The sequence below is a fragment of the Budorcas taxicolor genome, chromosome 5 (genome assembly GCF_023091745.1).
Source record: "Budorcas taxicolor isolate Tak-1 chromosome 5, Takin1.1, whole genome shotgun sequence".
NCBI classification, from domain to species: Eukaryota; Metazoa; Chordata; class Mammalia; order Artiodactyla; family Bovidae; genus Budorcas; species Budorcas taxicolor.
In genome coordinates, this window is record NC_068914.1 from 8907320 (window position 1) to 8924395 (window position 17076).

At 39.6% G+C, this 17076-nt stretch overlaps 1 protein-coding gene across 1 annotated transcript in view; it reads right to left on the reverse strand.

The window, feature by feature from the left end:
• Nucleotides 1–17076, reverse strand: part of NRG3 (neuregulin 3) — a 1234309-nt gene that overhangs the window by 1034510 nt on the left and 182723 nt on the right. The window lies entirely within an intron of this gene.

Sequence of the window (17076 nt, forward strand, 5' to 3'; positions counted from 1 at the left end):
TCCCTGTCCATCACCAACTCCCAGAGTTCACTCAGACTCACGTCCATTGAGTCAATGATGCCATCCAGCCATCTCATCCTCCGTCGTCCCCATCTCCTCCCGCCCCCAATCCCTCCCAGCATCAGAGTCTTTTCCAAGGAGTCAACTCTTGGCATGAGGTGGCCGAAGTACTGGAGTTTCAGCTTCAGTATCAGTCCCTCCAAAGAAATTCCAGATCTCCTTCAGAACGGACTGGCTGAATCTCCTTGCAGTCCAGGGGACTCTCAAGAGTCTTCCCCAACACCACAGTTCGAAAGCATCAATCCTTCACCACTCAGCTTTCTTCACAGTCCAACCCTTGCATCCATACATGACCACTGGAAAAACCATAGCCTTGACTAGACGGACCTTAAGCACTCTAAGTGCAAAAAAAGAAAAAAATGTAGATTCCTAAGCATTATGATTATTGGAATTTTAATTTTATGGATTTTATGGATTTGATATATCAGGTAGCCAGATGGTCAAAGGAGAAAACTCAGTCTCAAACCAACAGGGTCACATGAGATGTGACCAGCTTGGTGTTTTGAATTCGGCTGGAGGCTAATCAAATCTATCTGCTATTAAGCTATTGATCTGAGAAGGGAATGCAATCATCATCCAAGTGGATGCAGAAGAACAGCCATGGGCTCTCTATAGACCCCATATCTTGGGAAACATGAGGTCTGGAATGAGTGCTTCTCACTGTAATCTGAATATACAGAAAATCTCACATAAAATCTACAAACTCAGAAAATAAGAGCAAACGGAGAAACAGCAGAGGGGCTCTGTGGAGTACTGGTCTTTGAAAACAATGTTCAATAGTTATTAAAAAAATTTTAGAAAGCTTTTTGGCAACCCCATATCATGAAAAATCACTGCAGATGGTGATTGCAGCCATGAAATCAAAAGATGCTTACTCCCTGGAAGGAAAGTTATGACCAACCTAGAAAGCATATTAAAAAGCAGAGACATTACTTTGTCAACAAAAGCCCATCTAGTCAAGGCTATGGTTTTTCCAGTAGGCATGTATGGATGTGAGAGGTGGACTGTAAAGAAAGCTGAGTGCTGAAGAATTGATGCTTTTGAACTGTGGTGTTGGAGAAGACTCTTGAGAGTCCCTTGGACTGCCAGGAGATCCAACCAGTCCATCCTAAAGGAAATCAGTCCTGGGTGTTCACTGGAAGGACTGATGTTGAAGCTGAAACTCCAATATTTTGGCCACCTGATGCGAAGAGCTGACTCATTTGAAAAGACCCTGATGTTGGGAAAGACTGAAGGCTGGAGGAGAAGAGGACGATAGAGGATCAGATGGCCAGATGGCATCACCGACTCAATGGACAAGAGTTTGGGTAAACTCTGGGAGTTGGTGATGGACAGGGAGGCCTGGCGAGCTGTGGTTCATGGGGTCACAAAGAGTCAGACATAACTGAGCAACTGAACTAAACTGAACTGGATATCATGAAAAAAAAAAAAGAATGCAATGGGGAGGGATTTAAGGAAACTGTAATGGTGGGAGCAGAAAAAAAAAATAAGATGTTTTGGAAATATTAAGCAACAAAAATTTTCTAGAGTAAAAGTTAAGAAGTGATTTGGAGAACACACTTGAGCCATCCAAAAGCACAGGATGAAAATGGAAATGTTTCTCTTATGATTGATATGGAAGGCAGATAATAGGAATCAGAACCTAAGGATTGCAGACATTCCTAGGGAATAAAGCAGAAATCTTAGAAAAGAAGCAAATTATTGCAGTCTTACTTGAAGAAGTTCACCAACCTGAGAAAAGACCTGAGCATATCATGGGACGTTTACATCTGCAGAATCAACAAACAAGCATATGCTGCTGCTGCTGCTGCTGCTGCTGCTAAGTCGCTTCAGTCGTGTCTGACTCTGTGCGACCCCACAGACGGCAGCCCACCAGGCTCCGCCGTCCCTGGGACTCTCCAGGCAAGAACACTGGAGTGGGTTGCCATTTCCTTCTCCAATGCGTGAAAGTGAAAAGTGAAGTGAAGTCACTCAGTCGTGTCTGATTCACAGAGACCCCATGGGCTGCAGCCTACCAGACTCCTCCATCCACAGGAGTTTCCAGGCAAGAGTACTGGAATGGGTTGCCACTGCCTTCTCCGAACAAGCATATGTTCTTACCTTAATCTTAATTTACTGTTACATTACAAATTAAAGTATCTTGACCATCTAATTTGACTATTAGAAGGTCAAAATATTTAATGTAAAGCAAAGCAATTGCCTGGAAATGGATTGCTAGATCATCCTTACATATGTTGTGTTTCCCATGTGAAGGTACAGGATGATATTCTCAAATGTGCAAAATTTATGTAAAAATACACTCTAACTACCTGAAAAAAATTAATCAAAATTAAGAATTTAAGGAATAAGATTATGTGATTAAAAGAATGACATATCTTATTCTTCTACCCTAAAATAATAGCTTCAAATCAAAGATATTTTTCACTAAATAACAATATCTTCATATTACAGCATCATAAGAATACAACAAAGGGAACACCTGAGGGTTTTTTTCCTTGTCTATTTTATTCTGTGCTAATATTTGATTGAGGTAAGGAATAAGACACACTCAAGTATAAATAAACCTACCAGTTCCCGAACTTGAGCTTGCTTATTTATTTTCTTGTCCCTCAGTTACTATCAATAGAATGCAGATTTTTACCAAGGAGCCATCACACAACACCTGAATTAAGCACTGAAAGAATCATTAACATTTTCTGCCATGCCTTGTGTGCACTTAAAGTTAATAATTCTGGGTTTGAAAAGCTCAAAGTCCTAATGTTATTTTAATGACATCATTTGTTTCCCAGAGACCAATGACACTGCCACGGATTCTCATACATTTTAAATGAGAAAGCAAGGAACTGTCTGCATATTCAACAATCAATATAGCAGAATAAAAATAACAACCAAAAGTTCAAGTCCTTTCAGGGAAAAAAGCTGTAATAAAGTGTTTTACAAATGTTACTGGGTGTCAGTTTGCACTGTAACTATATAATTATTATTCAAAATTATTTCTGTCTATAATTTTATTCACGATATTTTGACCTAGCATTCACTTTCCCATGATATTAAAAACAAATAAGAACTACATGACAAAAAATATCACAAGAAATGTCCAGCGTAGATAGCTCAAATGGCCTAATAGGACAGTCATTAAATAACTTTGAACACTTTTTGCTTGAAAATGGGAGGTTAAGGCTCCTATATATTACTGATGCTAATGAATTCCTAACCACAGTGAACCTCCCTGTGAGAAAAAGTCAAGCTTCCATTGATAATTCTAAATGTATTCTGTGTTTATAAATGCACACACTTTGTCTCTCACATGAGCCCATTAAATTTAAGAGTTAGAGTAGTAAACACTGGGAAAATACAGTACGATGAACTTCAAAGTATTTGCAATTTTTTTTTTAATTTGGATGAGACATCAAATAGTAATTCTAACTATAACATTTTAAAATCTGAATTTTCTCCAAACATTTTAGCCATTTCTCATTTAATCCTTTGAAAGCGCAGTTGAAAATCTATGTTTATGAGTAGATATTTGTGAAGATTAAAGCAAAGTAAGAAAGCTACTCCCCAACAATACTTTAAAGACTGCCATCAGAAGTGTACGCAAGGGCAATAAATACATTTCCAAGCTTAATTTTCAATAAAGTAAATATAGGTGAATTTTTAAAAATTGTGTTCATAATAGTGCTATCCTTTTAAAAATCAGCATAGTTCCACAAACTGTCTTTAAGAAAGTTATTTCTGTTGTTGGGAAAAAGCCCTTTGGAAGTTCTATATTCCACCTGGCCAACCACATTAAGCCACTACCTCAAAGTAAGCTCTACTGGACTGGATCTCAAAGCATATGGGTTGAAGCCCCAGGTGTGGTACCCTGTGATTTGATTGTCATTTCACCTCTCTTGTTCAGTCGCTAAGTTGTGTCCGACTCTCTGCAACCCCATGGATTGCAGCGCGCCAGGTCTCTCTGCCCGTTACTATCTCCGAGTTTGCTCAAGTCCATGTCCATTGAGTTGGTAATGCCATCTACCCATCTCATCCTCTGCCACCCTATCTTCCTTTTGCCTTCAATCTTTCCTACCACCAGAGTCTTTCCCAATGAGTCAGATCACCTCTCTAGGCCTCAGTTTTCTTAAATGTAAAATAAGGAAACTGGAGTACATGGTCATCAACTCTAATGTTTCACGGTGGGAAGACCCCAAAGGCATTTAACAAAATACTTACATCAATAGACCAGCCACTCTTTCACATGCAAAGAATAACAAGAACAAATACAGATACTATCATATACCCAGTTGTCTTCTCAGCTGCCTAAGAGATTCTGATGAATATTGTTCCAGACCAAAAACAAAAATTACCCCTGTTTATAAGGAAAAGAATGGGTGTGTTGAGCAGTTGTATCTTACAAATCAAAGTATTCACTCTTAGTTTAAAATAGGTCCACAAAGTGCCTTTGGCCAGCATGAAGAAATTAGGTTCAGAGCTAGATCCAAGGGAATGAAGCAGATTGACAGGTAAAGCTGAGAGAAAGGCATCTGCATCAGGAAGTAAGTAAAATAATTGGCCACTTCCCTACTGAGAGAAAAAGAAATGTGCCAGCCCTTCACCTCTGCTTGTAGTGGGATATTAGACTCAATCGAGGATTAAAGTATTCAAAGAGTAAAGTTATGGGTTACACTCATCGCTGAAGGAAGACCTGTGAACCCACACTGCTCACTTTGCTGCTTGGGAGAAGAATCCCATTTAAGCATCCAAAAGCCCGATGACTCCCGCCATAAAGGAAACAAGACTGAACTCACAAACTCTTAAGACAAACACCTTAAGAATGGGCATGTATGTGAAGAAGCTGATAATAATATTTTCTAATTAGGTAAACACAAAGTTTAAATACTAGTAACATCCCACTTTGGCAAGGAAGCAGCATTCGTGGCAGACACAGATGAAATTCGGTTCTTCCTAAAATCAGTTGACAAGCAACGTTTTACCTGTTAACTCTATATGAGGTACCATAACACTGAGTTTTCAAGCAAATCTGTTCATTAGTGGGTATGGCTGAAGGCCATACTTCCTAATTTAGAAAGGCTTCTAGAGGAACAAGTTGACATGCATGAGCCTCAGCTTTCATCCAAATATACCTAAAAATGCTGAGATATGCTGGAGCACGGGGAAGAAAAGTTTAAATTTGACATTTTCTTTTCCTGACAGCAGTGTGTTAGTGTAGCGAACAGAATGTAGGCTTTGGAGACAGCTAAACATGGATTGTATACCTAGCCTGACCCTTCTGAGTATGCAACAATAGGCAAATAATTTTACTCTCCATGCATCTCTGTTCAGATCTTCTTTCTTCTTCTTTAGAGAGTCTGCCACTGCACTTTTAATCTGCCTAATGTTCTAAACTTGGATTGACTTGAAGAATGCATTGTATAAACGTGTATTGCACATACAAATACATACAAACATGAATTGTAATACAGTTTGCCAAGCAGGTTTGAAGACAGACATATATGTAGGTACCTAGGGAGAGACATTTAATCAGGCAAAATCCAGTCCCTACAGATCAGAAAGAAAAAAAAATATCATGAAAGATCCGACATACTGTGTGGCGTGGTGAAAAAAATTAAGATTTTATATCTATCTAAATTTGTAAATGGAGCTTCCCTACTGATTCAGTGGTAAAGAATCTGCCTGCCAATGCAGGTGATGTGGGTTTGATCCCTGGGTCTGGTAGATTCCCCTGGAGAAGAAAACCCACTCCAGGATTCTTGCCTGGGAAACCCTATGGGTAAAGGAGCCTGGTGAGCTATAGTCCATGGGGTCACAAAAGAACTGGATATGATCTAGCAACTAAACATTTAGGGATTGCCTGGTAGCTCAGGTAGTAAAGAAACCACCTGCAATGCAGGAGACCCCAGTTTAATTCCTGGGGGCTGGGAAGATCCGCTGAAGAAGAGATAGGCTACTAACTCCAGTATTCTTGAGCTTCCCTGATTGCTCAGCTGGTAAAGAATCTGCCTGCAATGTGGGAGACCTGGGTTCAATCCTTGGGTTGGGAAGATCCCCTGGAGAAGGGAACAGCTATCCACTCCAGTATTCTGACCTGAAGAATTCCATGGACTGTATAGTCCATGGGTTGCAAAGAGTCAGACACGAATGAGCAACTTTCACTAGTGACTAAACAATAACTTGTATGTAAATATATATATGTCCATATGTATGTATCTGTATTGTTGTTGTGGGTTGCCATTTTCTTCTCCAGGGGATCTTCCTGACCCTGGGAATTGAACCCGCATCTGCTGTATCTCCTGCACTGGTAGGCAGTTTCTTTACCACTGAGCCACCTGGGAAGCCCATGTATCTGTGTATATATGTATATTACATCTGTGTATGTGTTTCTGCCTGTATGTGATTGTGTACAGACATAGTATATTTATGTATATTGCACAGGTGGCACTAATGGTAAGGAACCCACCTGCCAATGCAGGGGACGTAAGAGATGCAAGTTCAATCCCTGGGTTGGGAAGATCCTCTGGCGAAGGAAATGGTAACCCACTTCAGGATTCTTGCCTGGAGAATTCCATGGACAGAGAAGCCTGGAGGACTACAGTCCATGGGTTCACAAAGAATGGACATGATTTAAGTGATTTAGCATGCATAAGTGTGTATATATATATATGCATGTACGTGTATGCATATTTGAAAATACTCAAAGTTCCTATGTCAAAACTCTACTGTTGGGAAAAGGTGGTAAAACATATATGCATGTGGAAAACATGACTTCCTGAAAACCACCTATGGCAGGTTAATATATTCACCCAAAAACTAACCACCTTTTATTTCTATAGCAAGAAAAAAGGTAAAGGAGAAATGTTTGGAGAACAGATAGACCTGGGTGTGAACCCTGACTTTTAGCCTTACTAAGTTCGTGCTGTGGCATAGGATTTAATCTTCATGGGCTTAATCAGTGAACATCTACTTCCAAAAATTGTATCTGGGTTATTTCACATGATCTGTGGCATTATTGGGTGCTTGGTGAATGTTTGGTTTCCTTTTCCTTGAAAGAGGATTCAGAAGCATGGAGAGGGGTTGCTCAGGTAGGCAGGAGGGTGAGGCATTCCTAGTGACCATCAGGAGAAAAGATGAAGAACTCAGAGGTAAGCTTGCTGAAAGGATAAACCTTGGTTTCCAGTCTTCCTGAAGGCAGGAATACCTCCCTCCATAAATTAAAGCTAATTCCATGGCAAAGATTTCTGAGCCTGTCTCAAGGCAGCTGATGCAAATTTGGAACAGACTACTGAAGCTCAGTAGAAATTCATGACAGCTTCACTGTTTTGCAAAACTCTAGGTTCCCAAGAGAATAAAGAGGAAATATCATGCCTCAGAAATTAATGATTGCATTCTGTTAATCACCAGCCTAACTTGCTACCGAAATTGTAAAATGCCACATTTCCCTAGAGCAGGAGCGATATACCCCAGTGCCATTTCCATAATATTTAACGCTATCCTCAATGCGGGACTGTAAATTCCGCCCACAATTATTTGGCTCCTATTTGATAAGTGAATAGTCCCTGATACTGGAATCGAATTTCATGGCTAATAGGCTCTCTGATTGCTAGAAATTGTTGGTATTTAATTAAAAAAATGCTGCTAAGCCAAGACAGTCATTATTTTCTAATGGAAGTTGGATCATTTCACAACATCCTTTCCTGCTACTGCTGGGGCGTTGGCAGCACTAATCATCACTCACAAGTAGGTTTCCTTGCACTGGAATTTGGCTGTTCAATATAAGCAATGAAAACTTATCCTAGAGTTTTAAACTGCACAACACATTATCCTCTTCATATAATATATTCTGTGTGTCTTTAGAGATTAGATAACTTTGTACCTTGGAAAATATTATTGGAATACACTATTTTACAAAAATATACAACTGTACAAGATTTCCACAGACTTGCTCAGCATGCTCTTCTGAGTTTAGAAGGATTTTGTTTCTTCATAAAGCAATCTGAGAAGAGATGTGTAGCCTCCACCTTTCTCAGTAGGTCAATGATGGACAAGAAGGAGAAGCAGGATGCTTAGGGAGTGAGAAGATGGAAAAGAGGATGTTAAAAACCAGATTAACCAGTTGGAAGAGACAAGAGAGGGATACATGTCAAGTTTCAAGGTGAAAGGAAGACAGAAAGACCAAAGAAAGCTCAGCTGGTGGTCACAGAAGCAAATGGGATGAGGAGAGCATGGGTCATTGTGTTTAGCCAACACCACGCATCTGGCCAGAAGTTCTTTTTATACATTATGGAGCTTTTAGGAAAGACCAAATTTAGCTTCATAAAAGCCCCCTTCAGGCTTGGCATGGCTACTGGAACAAAAACTCAACAAAAAGCATGGGTTTTGGGTTCCAGTAATCTGAGGTTGACTCCTGTTGCTATGAACATAGTCATTTTTATTGAGTTACATAATTGCTCCAAGCATCCTCATCCACAAAATGGGTATAATGGTAATACATACTATGAGAAGGCTGTGTTGAGGATAAAATGAGACCATATATGATTAAGAGTTAGCATTTTACTGAGCAAAATATTAATTATATGTCCTATTGTCATGTGAAATTATGTGTGGACAATATATAAAGATGATAAAGGAAAAGGTGATTTATATATGATCATAATAAAATAAGCCTGGGACTTCCCTGGTGGTCCAGTGGTTAAGAATCTGCCTGCCAATGCAGGGGTTGGATCCCTGGTCCAGGAAGATTCTACATGCTGTGGGGCAACTAAGCCTGCGAGACACAACTACTGACCCCACACGCTGAAACCACTGAAGCTCACACCCTAGAGCCGGTGCTCTGCAACAAGAGGAGCCGCCTCAGTGAGAAGCCTGTGAACTTACCTAGGGAGTAGACCCTGCTCGCCACAACTAGAGAAGGCCTGCGAGCAGCAATGAGGACCCAGTGTAGTCAAAACAAATAAATAAAACTAATTAATTTTTAAAAGATGTGGACACATTTTTTTAAGAAAATAAAATAATCTTTGACTACTTCTGTTTTTTTTTAAAGTTCACAAATATAAGTAATTCAGAGTGAACTGGACTTTGAATATTGCACGTGCTTTCAGTCTATCAAAGGTTTTTTTTTTAAGCAACTAATGAAAAATTGAACCATCTGGACATCCCATAATGAACAAGACCAATATATTAAGATTTTCCTAGGTGGTATATTATTAATTACAAGAGTTTTTTATATTTTCTGTTTGTTTTAGATTGTTCCCTCCATCTTCCCCCTGTACTCTCTTCCCCCCACCCACCACTGACATTCCTTTCCATGATTTCAGAGGGACCTATGAGCACCTCTCTGTTTCATAAAGCCTAACCCTTTCTGAGCTGATTCACTCAGTCATGTCCAACTCTTTGCAACCTCGTGGACTGTAGACCACCAGGCTCCTCTGTTCATGGAATTTTCCAGGCATGAATACTAGGGCGGGGTGCCATTTCCTTCTCCAGGGGATCTTTCTGACCCAGGGATCAAACCCACGTCCCCTGTGTTTCCTGTACTGGCAGGCGGATTCTTTACCACTGCACCACCTATATCATATTTACATCAATTATTTGTCAAACTCTTGCATGTACATTTTCCCCCTTGATTCTCACAACAAAGTATGTGTGAGGCAGATGCCATTAACATTTCATTTAAAAGAAGACAAAATAAGCTTCACCAAATTTAAGCGATGTCTGGAACCTTATACTGTGAACTGGGCCCAGCACAAAATGCCTACTGAATGCCTTCCAGTACTGCAGGTGTTCATAAAAGAGATCGCCACGGCTATTAGGTCTGTTTAAAAGACTCGTGTGCTTACTACGAAAATCTGTATCATGTCACTTTGAAAACTGGTTTAAGAATTTAAACAAGGAAGGAAGAAAGGAAATAGTGTTTTTACTGCCTTGGGTAAGGGGCAAGATAAGCTCTACAGGATTTGTTTGATGGCTCCGCAGTAGAGAATCCTCCTGCCAATGCAGGAGACACAGGAGATATGAGTTTGATCCCTGGGTCAGGAAGATCCCATGGAGAAGGAAATGGCAACCCACTCCAGTATTCTTGCCTGGAGAATCCCATGGAGTGGGCTACAGTCCATGGGGCCACCAACAGTCAGACATGACTGAGGACAGCACAACTGATACTCCATGTGCACACATCTGAGACACACAGGTGCCTGGGGACTGTCAGAGCCCAAGCCTGTGGCCCTGGTGCCATGGAGACCAAACTCCAATCTGCTGAATTCCACATTCTTCCCTGATGGAGTTGGGCACGGTGCCTGGAGTACAGAGATCCTTATGCCTGACTTTTTGGCTAGCTTCTGTGCCAGGGGGGCGTCTGGCAGTGCTGGACCTGCTGATTGTTCTCTGGAGTGGAGCCAGGGCCTACAGGGCAGTCTGACTCCAACCAAAGGCTTCTCTACCAGACAGACCGCTGTTGTCTACGACCTGCCATGGAGCTGTGGGAGAGGGGGCGGCTCTCAACTAAATGTGACTAAAAATATATTCTGACTCAGAAGGGCATTGTCAACTAGGAATTCAGAGTAAGTGAGAAGTCTGTGGCCTTGATGAAACAGAAACTGCTGATGATTATAAATTATAATCTAATTCATCGCACATTGATTAGTAGAACAGCTTGCTAATAATCTGATCATATTTACAGTGAATCTGACTATTGACATGGGGTTGCTATAGCATTTCACTACCCCCAAGATCTATTTGCTAAACAATGACACTGTGATTAGCACTGATGTCACACTTCTTTCTGTATCCAAAAACAAAAACAAGCAAACACATTGCAGGGAGGAGAAAGAGGGAGTCAGAATTTAGTTATAGACAGAAAAACATATGGGGAGTTGCTATTCAATGGATACAGAGTTTCAGTCATGCAAGATGAAAGAGTTCAGGAGAAGCACTGTATGACACTGTGCTTATAGTTAAGGATATTGCACTGTACTCTTAAAACTTAAGATGGCAGATTCCATTTTATGTGTTATTGAAGCACAATAAAGAATGGCAGGTGATCTACAGGAAAGAAAGGCATGTTGACTTTAGCATCATATATAATAAATCTTAGGCTTTAAGTCATGAGCCATAAAGGTTTAACTCCGAATGCCAGGCCAACCCCTTACAGCTAAAAATTTGCTTAATCTCTCTGAGCTTGGCTTCCTCATCTGTGAAATGGGGATAACAACCCATGCCTTTTGGGGCTTTTAGGGAGATTAAATGAGACAGCAATTAGGAAAGCAAATATCCTAACACTTGGCCCAGAACACATACCCTTCAAGTTTAATGTTCTTCCCTTTATCATCAGTTATTTTTTATGCTAGCATGTTTATCAAAATTAAAGTGAGGTATAACTCTAATATGATGACCTAAAATATAAGTCAACCTTTTAAGTTAAATGCTGTTTTGCCAGAAATTCTCGCATGGTAATTACTTCCTCTCTTTTCCGAAAGCCCCTGTGAGTGGAGCCAGATTCCTCCAAAGTATTCGGCCCATGATTCTACTGCTGAGAATCAAAATAATAGACGAACAACAAGGAACTCCTCTGTAGAAACAGCAAGTACACGTCACTGCTCTTTACATAGGTGCAACTGCATAAGCAGCCTTGGAAGGCAGATTATTGTCCCAACAATACATACTGTAAAACCTCAGTGTCATGTAGAAAAATTCACCTCACTCAATCTGTATGTCAGGAAGTCTTCTAACCATGGCATATGGTAATTAACAGCACCCTTGCCAATCACTTTATTTAGCACAGTAAGTTTCACACTGTGAACATCACCCTAAAGATACCACAAATCACACTTAAGGATGGTATGAAAGAAATAATTGACCATTCACCTATCCACAAAAAGAATCCAAAAGAACCCTTGACAAATGCTGCTCCCAATCTCTATGTACCAATCTTTTATTTCTTAGATGAGAAATACCTTTCCAACAATTGATAGGAAATATTTAAATAGATAACTCATATATGGTGGCATATTTTCAGAAAGAATAGTAATGCTACTGTATTAAAGAGAATGAAAATTCAAATCCTGAATTGGTTTTAGTAAGATGTCTGGGCTACAGTTTAGCATAGCAACAGTGCTAAAAATAAGTGATGAGGATACAATTTTTCCACTTTCATTAGAGAAAACACAATGTATGCCCAAAGATGCTCACAAGGAATAAATACTCTGTGAAGAAGAAAATAAGAACAAAGAAACCACAGGGTATGAATTTTATATCTCTGCCTTCCAGCTTTAGAACACAGGGAATTAAAATAAATCTATGTTTTGATATGTTGTTTTGAATACCACAGGCATTGATACACATCTGTTCATTCCTCTAGCATCACTTTGGTGACAGAGTAAGGTTGCTGCATATGACCCCAATTCAGTCCTCACTCCCTGGGGCCCTGAAGCTGCGGTGAATCTGAGGAAGCTTACTGGGTGAGTCTGAAGGGAAAACACAAACACATGCTGTCCAAACTATAGGGCACCAAGATAAAGAAAGTCAAACCCACTGTTAACAAGCCAAAGTCTATTCAGGACCATGGACAGAGCCTATTAAAATAAATTCTCTCTAAGCCTATGCTTTAGAGACACTGTCTTTGGTTTTTAGAGAACATGGGGAAAAATGAGGTGACTTCTTTGAGGAAAGTGGTATAGACAGACTGCTTATGTGCTGAATTTTAGTCTCTGGACTTGAGCAACATGCTGGACCTTTGCACAGCATTCTGGAGACTCCCAACAACACAAGCTCGGGCTTCTACTGCCATTGAGCTCACAGTCCAATTGGCAGAGACAAGGAAAACCACAAGACACGGAAAGGAGGGTGGGTTTTAGACTAAATCCAGAAGAATTTAAAGAAAATCATGAGTGAAGAGGAGGTAATGTAAAAAGTAAGAAAGAGTGATGAGCAAATACAGATAAGAGCAAGATGTGTTCCAGAGAAGGGCTGGGCAACTAACATTTTCCACAGCTGCTTCCTCAAGTCATTGAGCTGCACTCACTGTCATCCTTATCTTCACCTCAGCCCTAGGAAGTCAGGGTTACTATTCTTATTTCAGATACGAAAAGAAAACTGAAATAAATTAAGTAGTTTGCTTCAGGTCATGTAAGTAGAAATTGACACAGCTCAAATCATCTCATTCAAAAGTTAAGACACTCTCTATTGCCCTCTGCCCCTTTGCAGGAAGTATTTTGTGGTTTGCATGACACTCCTACATGAAGTTTAGAACACACATATATATACATATACATTATAGGAATCTACTGAAATAAGGATTCTGGAGAACCACAATTTTGTGTACATATATCTGAGATTTAAGGACCTATATATATAGGCACTGGGGATGTGGTATCTGCCTATTCATTCTAAATTCAATGCTCAGTTAATTAAAAAGATTACAGATTCAGATTATAGATTCAGTTAATAATTAGTTCCTCAAATGAAAGAGGGATTTGAAAGGATTATGGGAACAGAGTAAAAAGTCCAAGAGAAGGAACTAGCTCTTGCTTCACTGGTTTTGCCATATTGCCATAAAGACTAGAAGAATACAATTTTTTTTTTTTAACCACCGTGCTGTGCTGTGCTTAGTCACTTGTGTCTGACTGTTTGCAACCCCATGGACTGTAGCCTGCCCAGGTCCTCTGTCCATGGAATTCTCCAGGCAAGGATACTGGAGTGGGTTGTCATGCCCTCTTCCAGGGAGACCTTCCCAATCCCAGGCATCATATCCACATCCCCCACACAGCAGGCAGATTCTTTACCATCTGAGCCACCAGGGAAGCCATTTTTACTACCTGCCTTAAGTAATTTCTAATGTAGTTTATTTTTACAGAAAATCATCTACTTTTTCAAATACATCACTATTGATATAATGTTAAATGATCTATGATTTTAAAATAGCTGACATGTGGTTAAGCAATGATAAAGAGAGTAGATGTTACAAATATAAGTTGAGATTTGAAATATATAAAGGACTTTCCTGAGATCAAGTAGTAAGGCAACAGCAAGGTCAGAAAAGCACAGTTTAATTTATGAATCATATGAGATGCACTTGCTCAAAAGAAAATGTAGAGATGACTGGACCTTATGCAAACCCCTGGTGCACTGCAGAGGATGACAAATGTTTGCTTATCATACATGTGCTCCTGTACACTCCACCCAGTCCTCTGTTCATTCACTCATTCATTCATTCTGTGAGCATCTTATAAATTTTGTCTATGTAGTGTGGAAATTAGAAAAATAAGATATCATTCTAGTCTTAAAGAGAAATTGAAAGAGACAATAAATATTGAATTATAATGCCACAGACGCTTTAACCTCTTAGCTACCAGGGAAGCCTCATAGTAAATGCAGTATTTATTATTCACAAGATAATTTGAGAGATAAGAGGAAAACTTAAAACAAGGGCAAAGGTGTCATGGCAGGCTTCCTAAGGTACACACATAAGCGTCATCTTAATGGAATAAATAATAGTTACTCAAGGAAAGTAGAAAAACTGTTGTAGGAAAACCTTTTCTTTGGGGGAAAACTGCACTGTCTATAGCATACGCTTCTAGGTCATCTCATTCTAATCTTTTATCAGACCAATTTACAACTCTGTAAATTGTATCAATAGATAACTGACAGTAATGCAAAATAATTTCTGCCTATAGACATGCAATATTCTGTCTCTTGGACTTTCAACTGACTTTGCTCTCCCACCACAGACCAGTTTTGCCTTCATTTGTAGCTATTTTCAGTACTACTGATCTATAATTATGCCTGTTCTTTGGATTCTCCTTTGAACTAATTTATAACATATTACCAGTTTCCTCACAATTAAATTTTTAATATGGGATCATTTTATATGTGCAAAAAGGTCATGATTTTGTCTGTTTTTGAAAATGATTCTTTAACATTCCAAAGTGAAGATATTGTGAGAACAAACGAGTGTCTATACGCTCAGCGGTGAAGAATCTGCCTACAATGCAAGAGACATGGGTTCAATCCCTGGGCTGGGAAACATCTCCTGGAGAAGGAAATGGCAATCCACTTCAGTATTCTTGCCTGGGAAATCCCATGGACAGGGGAGCCTGATAGGCTAAAATCCATGGGGTCACAAAAGAGTCAGACATGACTTAGTGACTAAACAGCAATGAAGAAGCGTCACTCATCCTGGGAACTACAGGGACTTAGGTCTTGAAGAATAAAAGATGATTCTGTTAATATGACTGAAATTTTATTCTCCATTGCAAGTCAATGTAGTCTGCAAACTTCAAAGAAAGGGGTATCAGAGCTAACATACAATGCGCTGTTACCATCCACTAAAGGTATTAAATGACTCTTTTTGTTTCATTTGTGAAATAAGAACTATAATAAGAGAGTCTTCCGAGAACTGAAGAACTGCCAGTGTCAAAAGTAATTTCAACATATTTCTATTCTGTTTAAACTAGCATTAGTCCAATTCAATGGGAATATAGACTTCAAATTCTGAATATTCAGAGTATTCATAATAAGAATTTTCTACTCTTAGGAAGAACAGAGATCTAGCTGTTCTCTCCACTGCATTTATGAAACAACATAGCAACACAAGAAAAAAACAGCTGCAGCAGCATGAGAAAAAAATCGGTAACCAAGAAGAGGCCAAAGAAGGAAAAATTCTTTTTATTTTGAAATATTTTAATTTTTTCTAAAGTATCAAAGTTTTGTTTGATATTCTAAAAATACATGTTTAGCTCTCTTCCTTAGAGACAGATATAACTTTAGATTGCTAGTCCATAATGAACGGAGTTTTCAGATCCATCGACAGAACAGTAATCCATTCCCTTCTCCAGGGGACTTCCTGACCCAGGAATCAAACCAGGGTCTCCTGCATTTCAGGTGGATTCTTTACCATTTGAGCTACCAGGGAAGCCCAATCTACTTCTTAAGTAGAAGCATAAAATTAATATTTTACTTCAAGACAGTGGTTGGAAATAGGAAAGAGTCAAATGAGATGAAAGTCAAAATAATCCAGTTATTCACCTCCCAATGCCAGAGCCAGTATTAGTGTGATTATATATCAATGCTGGGGTCATAGATGTCTACCTCTCCCAACCAGGAACATCAGTCTATTCACTCTTGAATAGCCATATGAAGGTGGTGCCCGAGGGGTGGACTTGCACAAGGCAAGACTATTGGTGTGTTTGTTTGGTGTTCCTGAAAATTAAAGGCCAAAGTATATCTTTTCTGAGTGCTCTATCCACAGAGATGGCCAAAGTCTACATGGGGGGAAGGACATGGCAAGGTCATATGCTTAAATGGACTTGAGGTGGTCAAGCAGCATACAGTGAGAAATGAATAAGGACTAGAGCTCAGTGTCCGAATAGAGCTGAAGAAATGGCATTGATCAAGAAGTTTATTTCTTTATTTGACGCAGGAGCATTCTCACTGCTATTATTGAGAACTGAGCTTAGTCACATACATGTCAACAGGCTTCCCAGGTGGTGCAGTGGTAAAGAATTTGCCTGCAATTCTTTGTGGGTTCAGTCCCTGGGTCGGAAGGAGCAACTGGAGAAGGAAATGGCAACCCACTCCAGTATGGCTGCCTGGAAAATTCCCTGGGCAGAAGAGCCTGGTGGGCTAGAGTCCACAGGATTGCAAAGAGTCGGATAAGACTGAGCACACACACACTTACATGTATATGCCACGCATTACACGCTTCTGAACATAGGATATCATGTGTTTTTCAATTCCTCTTAGAAAAAAGTGATAATTTTTTTAAAAACTACAATAACATGTTAGTAATGCTTACTTATAAAACATGTATAGATGTGAAATTACTTTCTATTTCTTTGATATGCGCAGCCACTCGGATAATCGAGTAATTTCTATCTGTATTACCTTGAAACTATTAGCAGTGGCTAAGAATAAAGACTTAGAATATTATAATTAAAGGTTGAAAGAGGCAGAGCTAACTTGTAAAATATTAACCCTGACAGATGCTTTCTAGAGAGTGCCTACTGTACAACACCCATTCAGATA